The sequence below is a fragment of the Pungitius pungitius genome, chromosome 16, assembly GCF_949316345.1.
Source record: "Pungitius pungitius chromosome 16, fPunPun2.1, whole genome shotgun sequence".
In the NCBI taxonomy this organism is placed as follows: Eukaryota; Metazoa; Chordata; class Actinopteri; order Perciformes; family Gasterosteidae; genus Pungitius; species Pungitius pungitius.
In genome coordinates, this window is record NC_084915.1 from 14,769,987 (window position 1) to 14,783,056 (window position 13,070).

The 13,070-nt window shown below is 42.1% G+C and overlaps 1 long non-coding RNA gene across 1 annotated transcript; it reads left to right on the forward strand.

Moving 5' to 3' along the window:
- The first annotated feature begins 48 nt into the window (after nucleotides 1–48).
- On the forward strand, nucleotides 49–12,534 carry LOC119215368 (uncharacterized). The gene is made up of 3 exons (XR_005120034.2): nucleotides 49–369; nucleotides 3,381–3,576; nucleotides 11,819–12,534. It is a non-coding gene; the product is annotated as an uncharacterized LOC119215368 (long non-coding RNA).
- The last annotated feature ends 536 nt before the right edge of the window (nucleotides 12,535–13,070 follow it).

Below are 13,070 nucleotides of genomic sequence, written 5' to 3' on the forward strand. Positions count from 1 at the left end.
GGGCTGCATGGGGGAGGGGGTGGGGGGGGTATGATGGTTTTATGTTTAACTTCACACAACTGGTATACGACGATGTTACATATTTACACTGGCAAATACATACATTCAAGTAAGTAAATTATTAAATAAAAAAAAAATCTTACTTGACTCGTAAATTATAAATACATTATATTTTTTAGGTTGTCTCTGTCTGTGCGTGTGTGTGTGCGTGTGTGTGAACGTGTGTCTGTGTTTGAGTGCGTGTCCCTTTATGCCTTACCAAGAATCCTAAATGAGGCCTCAGTTGAGCCCGGTCACGCCTTCAGGACCTTGGACAGCTCCACTGGCTTTCATCCGCATGACTAACATTCAGCACCAAGGACAGCTTCCGTAAGTTTGTTGCTGCTCAAATGAGACGATCCCCAAAAGGAGCTGATTTGTTTACTTGGTTGTTCATTTTTCACTTAAATTGATTGTGTCAGGTAGCCTTTGCCAAAGGACATAGTTATTAATCTTTGTCATTATTCTCATATTTAATGATATATGTGTTTTTCCAAGTCCTTTGAGGTAATGACAAACCAATCTAGAAACAGCATCTTTAGGTTTGTATAGTCCTTAGTAGGATGATCTCACCCATTTCATTATCCATATATAAGTAAGATAATGCCCCTGCTTTGGTGAGGTATAAATGCCTTCCAAGGACTCCTTGAGGCATGTTTGCGAAGAAATATGTCATCATAATCTAAAATACAGAATGATAGCCAATCCCTTACTCTCTCATGAATAACTTTTTCATACTGTGTTTTGCAATTCTCTCTCTCTCTCTCTCTCTCTCTCTCTCTCTCTCCCTTGATGTATTTATACACATTCTCTAATACAGTGTCTCTAAATGCTACTTGAAAAGAGAGAACTATTTCTATGTGCGTGATGTAAAAAACCAGACCAAAGTAGACCAAATGTCCTCAGCAGCATTGTTTTGTTGTCTGTCTCAAATGACCCAAAGACACATCTGTCAAGGTGCTATTTTAAGTTTTCTTAACTGTGTATTTCCTTTATTATTATTATTATGGTCAGGCGCAGTGTACATACTGAGGCTAGCTGAGTTACTGCCTTGTCATGGTGCCTCATTCCAAATTCCCCTTCACTTCAAATGACAATTGTCCGTCATCTGGTTTCTGTTTTTTAACATAAGTTTTCAGGCCATGGCAATCAGAGTTGATTAGAGCCGCCTCAGCATGACATGCATGGAAGATGAGCTGTGTCTGATTGGAAATAACCATCATGTGGTTATTTGTGGCAAGTGAGGCTCAGCCTCGGTTAATCATCCTAATAAAATCGACAGATGCTTCATAAGGCATGCAGCACTCGTCAAAAGAGAATAAGCCAGCAGCCGATCAGAAAACCAGTATCAATAATGAGGGAACATCTCGAAAATGTTGAAAACAATGTTTTTCAATGTTTTTCAACATTCTTATAAACCAGTTTGTAATGTGTATTACCAGGCAATAGTGTACCTTAAAATATATCTTACTGGAGATTTGGGTCTCACTAGCCTAGCATTTCTCATGTTTAATAATTTACTATATTACTTTTTACAAGACAAGGAGAGTAACCTTTGTTACCCTTGCATCCCCTCTTTTTTCAACTTGACATCCCAGCATAAATATTCTACGTATCTACAACTTATCTACAACTAAATCTACATTTTTGGACTTGCTCATTATACAAGGTAAATGGAACTCATCTAAACACACACACACAAACACACAATCATGCGTGTCCCGTATCATTCAGTCCCCGGGGCAAGCTGTCTCTCTCTGCCCTGCAGCCGTGTCACCACAGCTGTCAAGAGACTTAATCCGTGCAGGTCATGACAACATTTTGTCATGTTAGTGATGGACCTTCACATTTGGGTTATATTGAGATTAAAAACAATTACGTAGAGGTAAAATATTTTTTATTTACCTCACATCAAGTTACTAAATGTCTAATTTCAATCTCTATTCCAACATTTATTCGGATGACAAAAGGCAGAGCAGTTATTATCCCAAGAAAAAAAAACCCTACCGCTCCTCCTCTTTTCCCCCCTTCCCCTTTCTCCCTCTCAAACACACACACACGGATGGAGAGAGAAACCGGGAGGGAGAATGAGAGATGTCAGGTTAGATCCTCTTGGTTCAATAGTCACAGCAGAGTTATAAACCAAACCGCAGCCTCCCCATATAACCGGTACACCTGAGCTCTCACACATTGACCTACCTACAGAAACCTATGCATTCGTCTGTATTTATAACTTTGAGATATTGCATGGGTGTAGTTTATTGGCATTTACTCATAATTCTTAAAGGCCCCGGACCTACACGTGGAATTAGTTTTATACAGACAGGGATGTGCGAACCAGGGAAGTGCATTAAATCCATCACAATGCAGCAAACTACATGTAAAATCAGCCTACTGACAGGCTCCAGTTTAGTGACACATCTACTTAATATAATATCAACAGTGAGTTTAACGTTCGTGCCACCTATTCTTTTTGCAGACGGGGTGCTTGTGCGAGTCTGGCCACGATGACATGTTGTGTCATCTTTAGATAAGAGCTGGGGGAGTTAATAGTCTTCTATAATGGCACCATTGAACACACAGATGCCCAGTTCCACTAACATTCCAGTTTTACAACCCACACATATGCTGTCACAGGCCTACTCAGTTAGCATCAAGCTGTGGGAGCAGAAAGATCTACTGTAAGCACTATTTGGACTGAGAATATTGGTCTGGCATTCAGACTACTGTGACGTAACATCTCAAAAATAAGCAAAGCACCAAAACTTTGGGAACTTTATCGGAATATTCGGCTGCATAGATGAATATAAATAAAAGAAACGAAGGTCAGCTGGCCTGCTTATCAAAAATAGCAAACGTGCAAACACATCCCTCCTCACTGAGAGCTGTCGAAAAAACGAACACGAGAAAGCACTCGCTGAGGTCTGACATGAATAAAATGTTTAAAGCACATCTGAAAGGCTGCCTGACTGGATTCCACCTCGCTCATCTTCAGTCCAAATAACTGCATCCATTTATTTACCATAGCTGTCACGTAGCAGAACCTTTACATGTTATTAAACCCCATTTAGAAATTGTTTCTTCATCCAACAACACGCCCTGCTGAGTCATCGGGGGCTGTCTGCTGATTTGATATGGCCCCCATTAAGAGAAAACAGCACAGCCATTCTTGATTGGCTGCAGTTTACCTTTACGCAATGTAACAATCTGTCATACTGTATGCTTCATGTCAACATAAACAGAACAAAATGGTAAAAATAATCCTGACGTTTATCATTATTTTTACATTTCAAATTGAATAGCATCTGTTTTTCAAAATGATCTTGCTTGATTTTTTCTAGGCACGGAGGTGTGTAGTTGAATAACAACCACGTCATCGCCACTGGGGATTATACCAGTAGAATAGGCTTGATATGTGATGCCAGCAGCCCACTCGCTGTGGACAGGCAGCCGCAGAGGACGTGAACTCCTTCAGACCTGTGGGCACTCAGATATGTCAACCCGAAGGGCGGCACGAGCCACCAAATCAATCACCTGGTGAGTCAGAATGGCACCACCAAACAAGCTTTTACCCTCACTATGTTTGCATTTAACACGCTGAACTAGATGGACTTTGTTTTGGACCTCCCCCGAGGAAGCTGATGTGATGAATGATGTGATTAATTATATTATGGAAATCGTTCATCACATAGGATTTATATATAATGCTGTACTACAAAGCACTGATATACATATAGATATATCTATATATATATATATATTGTAACAGCTTTCAGACGACATTTTCAACAGGAACCTGCCAATGAAGTGCAATCTAATGGACACTGAAAATACCCAAGGTCAATCCATATTTTGAGGGTTGAAAACCTGTTTTGACAGATAACAGTAATAGTAAATATGTTTGCAATTGTATTTCACCATGACAGCTTTTTAAAGTCTGTGTCAGGTAACATACAAAAGGAAGGCTGGACCATTAATTAAAAAAAAACTTCTTTGGATAAGGAGAAATGGCCTTGAAGTAACGATGGAAGATAAAAAGAAGTCATGAAATCAATTAGATATCTTAAGTTCCATTTGAGTTTTCGGTTTGGCTTTAAATAGTTGAAAGATAGTTCAAAAAGACGACAAATACGGCTCTATCTCTATTGCTTTGATTCAGAAAACCCTCTATTGTATGTGGGTTGAACAAACCATAAGGATTTGCTGTAAGCCTGTAACAATCAAGCTCAATTGTCTGATGAGGTTTGCACACATGCTGCTGAACTGTGGCTTGTAGCTGCCAGCCAACATCTGACCTCCGCTGCGAATACGGGGACAATCAACTGGCTGATTTCATGGCCTCTGTATACGGTGCTTGGTGTGCTTGACGCTAAGCAGGTATAATCTCCACTCCCGAAGGTAGATCACTGGGAGTTTCTGCTTTCAGCTCTGGTGCTATCCGGGCTTCGGGGTTCGCTTCAGGGGGTCGCGGCTTTATCGAGCAACAAACCACGCTGGAGCCCAAAGTCACTGAGGCAGATACTACACATTTCATACGAGCGAGATGATGCCAAAATGGGAGAATGGTGCTGGCCATAGGAACGGCGTGCATTGTCAAATTCAAAGTCAAAGCAGAGGGAGAGTGTTTTTTAAAAAGAAAACTTTCTTCCTTGAAACCTCAGGAATTTGTCACCTTTTTTGTTTTGGGATGTACTTATAGTACGATACATTATTCTAGCAAAAGAAAATCTCCCTTTGATTACAGTTGCCATCAAGCCCAACGGTCCACCTGACAGAATGCTAATGTCATGAAAAGTCCCACAATGCTTTTTTGTGTTGAAGGGTAAAACAATTCAGCAATATACACAGGCTTTTCTGCCTGTTCATTGCACCACTTTATTCTTTTTTTTTTCCACCCGAAAATAAGATTTTGTCCAAATGGCGTCCGAAGCAGCGCACTGGAAAATGAGACATTTAGTGCATTTACTTTGCCTGCAACGCTGCACATTCAACATCCCTTCAGATGGAGGGCATGCCACCTAAGTTATTATCCGAGGCTACATCTATAAATAACTATCTACATACACCACTGCTCTGTTGATAAGTGCACTATATGGAAACCAGAACGCTATAGATACCAAAATCTCTACATCTATATCCACAGTCTGCGTTATTTGCAGAATGTCTTCATACAAATGACCCGCAATCATTTCCTATTAAATGTTACCTGGCTGACACATGGATGTGTAACTGCTGCTTTCCCTGGATCATTTTTATGGGCTACAGCATCGCATCCCTTTCACCTCAACTATGAAATTCAAAAAGGATCAGAGGAGAAATAAATTACTGTACTTCAGCGCACTGATTTGGACATATTTTTTATGAATATGAGAACTACTTTGTCCATATCAGTGGAGCACATCTGAACACACCTCAGTGGATTTGAATGCGTAGGAAAAGGCTGAATCTCGAGCTCTTCTCTGTGCCCGTCAGAATGCTTACATAACATCGTGTTGGACCCAAGGCCATATCACTCTGTCCCATTGTGTATAGCAGGCATCCGTTGTTTCAACCCACATTGGTTGGTGGAGGGCATCCCTTTTTTTTATCCGACTAAGAATTGAGGACCTTAAACTGAATTGAAAATTGAAGTGAAAACATGACGCACAGTGTGCGTGGACCGCCTGGAACCGCCCCGGAGGCCAGAAAGCTTTGCTCTGACAAATTAGCTCCCCTACTGATCGAAGAGGAGAGCATCAGCGGTCAGCTTGGATTCACAACAGTTAAAATGAAATCATCCAGAGAAACGTCTCCTGCATCACAATAGAATCCTTCTCTGTCCGTCTATCGACGTGTGAATGTCACCAGCATCATCGGAAAGGAGAAGTGCACATGCTGCGTGAACGGCAAATCCACAGTTCACACCTGAAAGAGAGAATGAGACACCCTGTTACCGGGGAGACGACCTAGTAGCAAGCGCAAAACCACAAACAGCTCGTTTGTATATCCCTTCCGACAATACAACACTGCTACAGATGTCGTACTGCGAGTCCTCTGATTCAAGGTTTACAGAGAGGTTTTTTTTTGTTTGTTTATAAAGCAGACGAATGCATTCTGGATCATCGGGAGTTTCTTCATGCCCGACGCCTAACACAAGGCCATTAGCGCTTACCTGCAGAGCTGAAACATGATTCGGGTGTAATTTAGATGGAAAGTAAAGTGCCTCGGGCTGAAAGAGACGCATTTGGGGAAACAGGAGTGTCTAGGACTCCGCTTTGGGATTTGCTCGAGTAAAAAACCCTGTTTATGTTTTATTAAGTGTTACGTGATGAGCTCCTGCATTCACAAATTCTCAAAGTTCTTTGGTAATTTGTTAGTTTTCACTCTAAGTTCAAGCTTAAACCGGAAGATGAAGTCTTGCCAATAGCAGCACTTCCAATACAGATAACCTAGCAAGACTAAAGAGTAGAGAAATGCAGGCAGCATTATAAAATATAATTATATTAAAGATGATTCCTTGTGTGACTTTGCAGAATCGGAGACATGTGCACTTTGTACTGGACATTTAATGCATGGATATCCTTTGAGATTAAAAGATTATGAAATGGAGATTTCTTTAAATTTATGTTGAAATTGTAAGCAGTTCTCAAAAAAGCATGGGGGGGGAATAACTCGACTAGACTCAAAGCACAGAGTCCAGTCTTCCTCTTGATTTTTTTACATTGAAAGTTGATGAGATTCAGTATCCATTTATATTTCAAAGATTTTCAATTATGTAATACACCCCTTTGATAGGCTCCATGTAAAGGTCAATTTGGGCTTCACACGTTGAAGGTTTGAGTAATTCATTTGCTGTAGCAGTCATTTTTCTTACTTGCAGAACGAATGAGGACTAATGTGGTCAGCCTGCAGTGTAATTTGTGCGCTGTAGTGTGTTATATACAATGGGAGCTGTTGTTCTACCCATCCGGCTGTGTTGAGCCAAATCATGGAGCACCTGCAGAAAACCACCTGAGAGCCGTGAAGAAGATTCTGAGGATGGGGCTGGGATGACAGACACACAATGATGCCAGCGTGACCTGCAGCGAAAAGGAAAGCCCATCACCAACCGACGTAGCTCACACTAAAGTATCCTAAGTATTGTAAATGATCAGTCTGACCCCCATGTAGACGGGAGGGAGGTAGCCCAAGAGTAGGCAAGCTGTGACAGCTGGTTATTTGCTGGTTATGTGAGTTACTTGTCCATCTCTGTTTTTTATATAGCTGCCGACTGACAAGGTCATTGAAAATGCTTTTAAGTTGTGTTCTGTGAACTTAGACCCCGGATGGAAGTATATCCTGTAAGTTAGGAGAGGTTTTGTTGGGGGGGGGGAGGGGGCGTGATTTCCAAACCGTTCTCTTGATTAATTTTCACTGGATCTCCAATATTGAAATATTATCATCCTTCAAGCATAGCAGCCAGTAACTAGGAAACTGCTGAAGAGACATTGGTGTAATTAGTAAATTAGTTATAAAAGGAGGTCGTCATCATCATCATCATCATCATCATTGCGATCATCACCATGTTTTTTGTCATCTGTGTCATCATTGTTGCTGTATCTGCTTTTTTAGTGTCACATAACACCGTCCTCATATTGTTTACTGCATCATCAACATTAAACCGCCATCAAGTGATTCCCGCTTCATCCGTCCCGCACCTCAGATGCACGGGGCAGCTTAAATGAGCATTTAGTCGATGGGGGGCAGGATGTCGGTTTTCCAATGTGAGAACAATTATCCGGACGCAACATTGTGAGAAGAGAGCAGAGCGGCAGCCGCATCCTGTGAGGCGTAATGTGTTTAGCTAAGTATCTTCTTAATGCCCCTTTGCAGAGAGCGTTGAAAACCTTCGATTGGATTATTTCACCCTCCCTCCGTCTGGACCGTTCCCTCCATCATTCCCCCCCCCCCCCCCCCCCCCCATGTCTCCTCATTTGTCTCTCTCTCTCTCTCTCTCTCTCTCTCTCCCCGGCTTCACACCTGCCTCCCCTGCTCTCGTGCTGCCACTTGGGATGAAACCCGCTTGGATGGCTGCAAGACAGCTTGGAAGCTCGAGAAAGGGTATCTGACGTGGCGGCGTGGGGGGGGGGGGGGGGGTCACACTATGCCTAGGAAGTCGTATATTGGATGTTCTGTCAATCACATGCAAACCCACAGTGGATCCTTACTTGAGATGCACGCTGTACCACCAGAATACATTCGAATTTCCTTTTCAGTTTGAGTTTGTTTGAGTCGGTTTTCTCAACATCCAAGACGTTTGCTTGAGAGAAGAAAAAAAACTAGTAAAAATTCATAGGGAAAGTTTTAGTGACTTTTGATTCCATTCACATAACTCTCTTTACTTTGCACAGAAACAAATCTTGGCAGAACATTCACACAACTGCAGACAGCGAGGGCCGTCGAATGCTCTGCCAAACGGGGGGGTCGTCATTTCGCGTGGCCGGCGATGAGCGAAATGCTTCTGCGGCTTTCGGGCTAATTAACTGTGAGGAAAATGTTCAGATGTTCAAAGAGGGAAGCAACACTGTGGATCCGTAAAGAGTGACGAAACTGTAATATGAGTAAGAAATCCGTCCCCACTGAAGGGTCGCGTGAAAAAAAACGATAATAGTGGCCCAGCTTTGGATGTGAGTTTTCAAGCAGATCTGAAAACATCAAATATCTGTCTTCCCTGAATGAAAGTGAGTTTTTTTTTATGGTTTGTCTATGGGAAATGGGCAAGTCCCATCATAGAGTTGTGTACTACACCTAAAATGCTCATCTAATGTGTCTAATGGGAAGCATATTACTGCGTTTGAACATTTGAGCTGATTTAAATGACCGTATGCGGAGTAAAAGGACAACAACATTGCATTCATTTAACAATATTGCCAGCTCTAAAAACAACATTATAACAATGATTTTATGGTCTTTGAATCTCAAATTACCACCGAGTGCCGGTTTTGAATCCTCCCACATATTTCCAGTACTACTTAATCAACTTGCGTGATGAAAATAACTTGATAGTTCAAGAAAACAAAATATATCATGATAACGAGGAGGCAGAAAAAGATCAGCGGCCTTAAACCAAATCCATCACTTTCAATGGCGGTTAATTGGCCCTTTTGAATTCATAAAAATCACATTTTGTTGACACACAGCCATCTGTTTAGACATGTGGTTGCCCAGCATGTTTATGAAACACAATTTGCTTGGTTCACATAATTGAATTTCAGACACAGGGAGCAATTCCTCGCAAAACAAAATCTAGTAAAAATTCAAATGCAGGAATGTTGGGGCATCATTTCAATAATAATAATAATAATATATGTGAGTGAGTTTTCTCAGGGGTCAGGTTTCAAATCAAGTTATTCATTTAATGTCAAGAACTCATAATCGGACACATTTATAGTCTCAGAAGGAATAATAGCTGCACGAAAGACTGAGAGAATGTGTTAATCATGTAGAAGAAAATGAGACTCCTGAAATCTGGTGCTTGTTTGTTGTCATTTTGACTTCCTGATACGGAATAACCAAAACCAACATCTGTCACCAATCAAATCCTGGCGATGAAATGTCTGCCTCCTGCCCGATTGTGTGTGTGTTTCATACAAACATAAACCAACCACATGTCACGACCTGGCTCTCTAGTCGTGACACGCGAGAGGGAGACGCAGACGGATGGCAAAGGTGAGTAATTTATTAGTAATTTAGAAGTAATGCAACATGGCCCCGGAGCGGAGAGGGAAAGGGGGGGGGTGGGGGGGCGCTGCAATCCCGCGCGCTGTTACTGCTGATAACACTGTTACATGGCTACCAAAGAAGAAATGGTGTGCCTACATGGTGACATTCCTACAAGCATTTTTACTTTCTAAGGTTTATTTATTTATTTTAATGCAGAATCTCTGCGGGGAAATAGGGAGAAAAATTGGTTCCTAGAAATCTGGCCCTGATCACACCAGAGCCATCTTCTTCTTCTTCTTCTTCTAGGCTGGACACTCACAGCACGGTACGTGGGCACCAATGTTTTGAACTAGATGCGGGCAGCCACTGGTAACCAGTGAAGAGAACGGAGAGGTGGAGTTGTGTTGCACGATGCATCCGACACCCACCGTGTGACCTGACAAACATCAGGGTCCCATCAGGTGGGAAGGACAGTTGGGTAGTAACTATTTATGTGATAGCTTTGACTGACGAATCAATTTAGAACACTTAAAACTGGCCAATGGTCATTCTGAGAAGTTATTTACTCGGGAAGCAATCCAAATTCATAGAAAAAAAAAATACTTGGCGGTATGATACAAAACTTTTCGGAGACACACACGCAATGTTTGGAGGCCCATGCAATCGTATGAGTGGATTATGTGTGACAATAAAACTATAGTCCAAAACATGACATTGTTCTTTTGTTCCGGGATAATGACTCCCTACTGAATGCAACAGTGCGCGAAACAGTGGAAAGACAAATCTCTCTCAGGGGTCTGGTCGCATCCAAATATCCCCCAATATCTTATCCTGCTCTTTCCTTCTCTGTCTTCTACTCTCAAAGCCTTCAGGACGGACGCAGTGTCAGAACCTCCCAAGCGAGAGGGGAGAAATTTCATGGTTTAGATGAACAACCATATGTTCTGGACTTGAACCCAAAGATGAAGCCTACGATAAATTTATAGATGTAGAGTATTGAAAAAAAGGACCAAACATGCAAAAAGAAATCATCTATCTGTCACATATAAAAGGATTCTGTTTGGGGAACACGAGTCTCTCAAGTGTGGAGAAAGAAGTTGCTTTTTCTTCTCTTTCTTTAAAGCCGGATTTTGCATTTCGTTGGCTTCTTGCAACGGACAGCCAGCAACCAACCAAATATTGCAACATCACCCCCTGCTGGATCTACTGTCCTGAGATGAGCAGATGACTAATTGAGGCTCTCTTTATATCCCTGCCTGTGACCTTCTCTCGTTCTTCTGCTCTCTGAAGCTTTCCCTTTCTTCTCAAGCTAATATCTCTTTATTTCTCATGCTTTTTGTCCATCGATTGACCCATCTATCCATCCATCTGTCTGTCCAACCAACACCTCTCTGCCCCTCCTGTTGTTGGCATGGTGGTGTGTGTGTGTGTGTGTGTGTGGGCGGGGGGGGGAGGGGTCAAACTATCACATGACACATTAAGGGTGGATTAAGAGGTAAAATGAATTGCCTGAGGAAGGAGTAAATGTCAACATTAACAAATTGCATCAGCATTGGCTGTGCCTATGTGTGTGTGTGTGTGTGTGTGTGTATGTGTGTGTGTGTAATTCCATGTGAGAGACTGGATGTGTGCAAAAAGGGGTTTTCTAAGGATTTGTAAATATGTGGCAACGTATTTACCGGGTCAAATTATGATGGATATCTGATTTGTTTCTTCCAAAGATGATTGAATGCATGTGTGTGCATCAGTACAGCGGGTACAGTATAATCGTCATCCACATACATGACACGACAAAGAGAAGAACACAATCATTTCAAATGATTCAAATGTTTCAATTTGAGAAGGAAACCTGCCGGTCTTTATGAGGCAGCGGGAGCCTCAGGCGGAGCCTCAACATTTAGTGCTTCCGTATTTCCTGACAGAAGGACTTTCTGTCTTCTCTCAATCTCTGAGGTACGCTTTAATAATGCAATTGCTCGGGAGAACTGATTAGGTCCGGGACCCTCCGTGTGATGGCGAGCCGACGCCAAATTGGGAGAGAAGCGCACCGTCAGGGATTAATGGCTCCCTTCCGCACCTCCTGCCCCATTGTGTCCAGGAAAACACGCGGGCCAACTCACACCCCTGTGATGTTCCCCGGCTTCATCGAGCAGAGCTGTGACGCCGTCGACATCATCCGTCCGCTGACAGACGTATGAACATCTGCCAGAGCAGGTCTGCTCTCCAAACATTTCTGTGGTAGTTTCCACTTCGGCAAATCTCTCCAGGCCCACATCTGGCCAAAATGACACACACACACACACAGATTAAGACATGACAAAACAATACCAGCCAATCTTCTATTACTTATTAAAAAGTAATACATATATATCCTGTCGTGTTCAAAATATCTATGAAGATATTCTTGTGAGTCAGCATGTTTGGTATCACGGAAATGAGAAATGTCAAGCCGTGTGATGCATCTCAGGAAAACACACCGCTACAAAATAAAATGTCTCATTTATGTTCAGCTTTTTTTGTGGATACATCGCAACTGTAAACTTTCACTGCCTTGTTAGAATGGAGCTCTTCTATGTATATTGATCAATGTTTTTTTCTTTGATGTCTATGTAAAGGGTTTTTTCTTATGACGTGGCTAAATGGAAATACTAGTGTTTTTTCTTTGACGTGAAAATCCCTGTAAAGAGTAAATATGCAAACAGTAAACATGTCAAAAACATGAAAATCTGTGTGTATCTTTATAAATTGAATTAAATGTGGAAGTATTTTTTTTTTTCTTACAGCAGAAAAGATCTGCCTCAAGTCTCACATCTATAAACGTATCAACAATAATAACAATGTGTTGTCACTTCCTTATTTAGAATCACTGGGAAATAACACCATATGTTTTGATTTGCTGCTGGTCTGATCAGGATCCATTTGCATCCAACCTGCTTACTTGTTGACGACTGCCTCGACCTCCAAAGGGTCCCCCGGGGGGGGGGCTGATGTGAGACACGTGTCGATTCAGCGTACACAGTCTATCAGGGGCCTGATTGAAGGTTCAACACATGCAAGTATGTGCTGCCAGCGGCCTCAGAACCACACCAAACATCTGGATGAGACAAGAGGCCATTTGACGGGCCCAGGTTGGCCGGCTTTTGAAAATGTGTGACGCAGACATCGGCGGATGGAAGCGGAGAAGCGTGTCGTCCTTAAAGTCCGTTTTTCTGGAGATGGCTCCCCTAATCGTTGCGTCACAAAAGCATGATCCAAGGAATGTTTCACCCTTTGCTCCCTCAGTGAAACACCGTGTTATTCTTCGAGTTATTTATTGATAGAGAGAGAGGAAGATAAAATGGCCTTGAGAG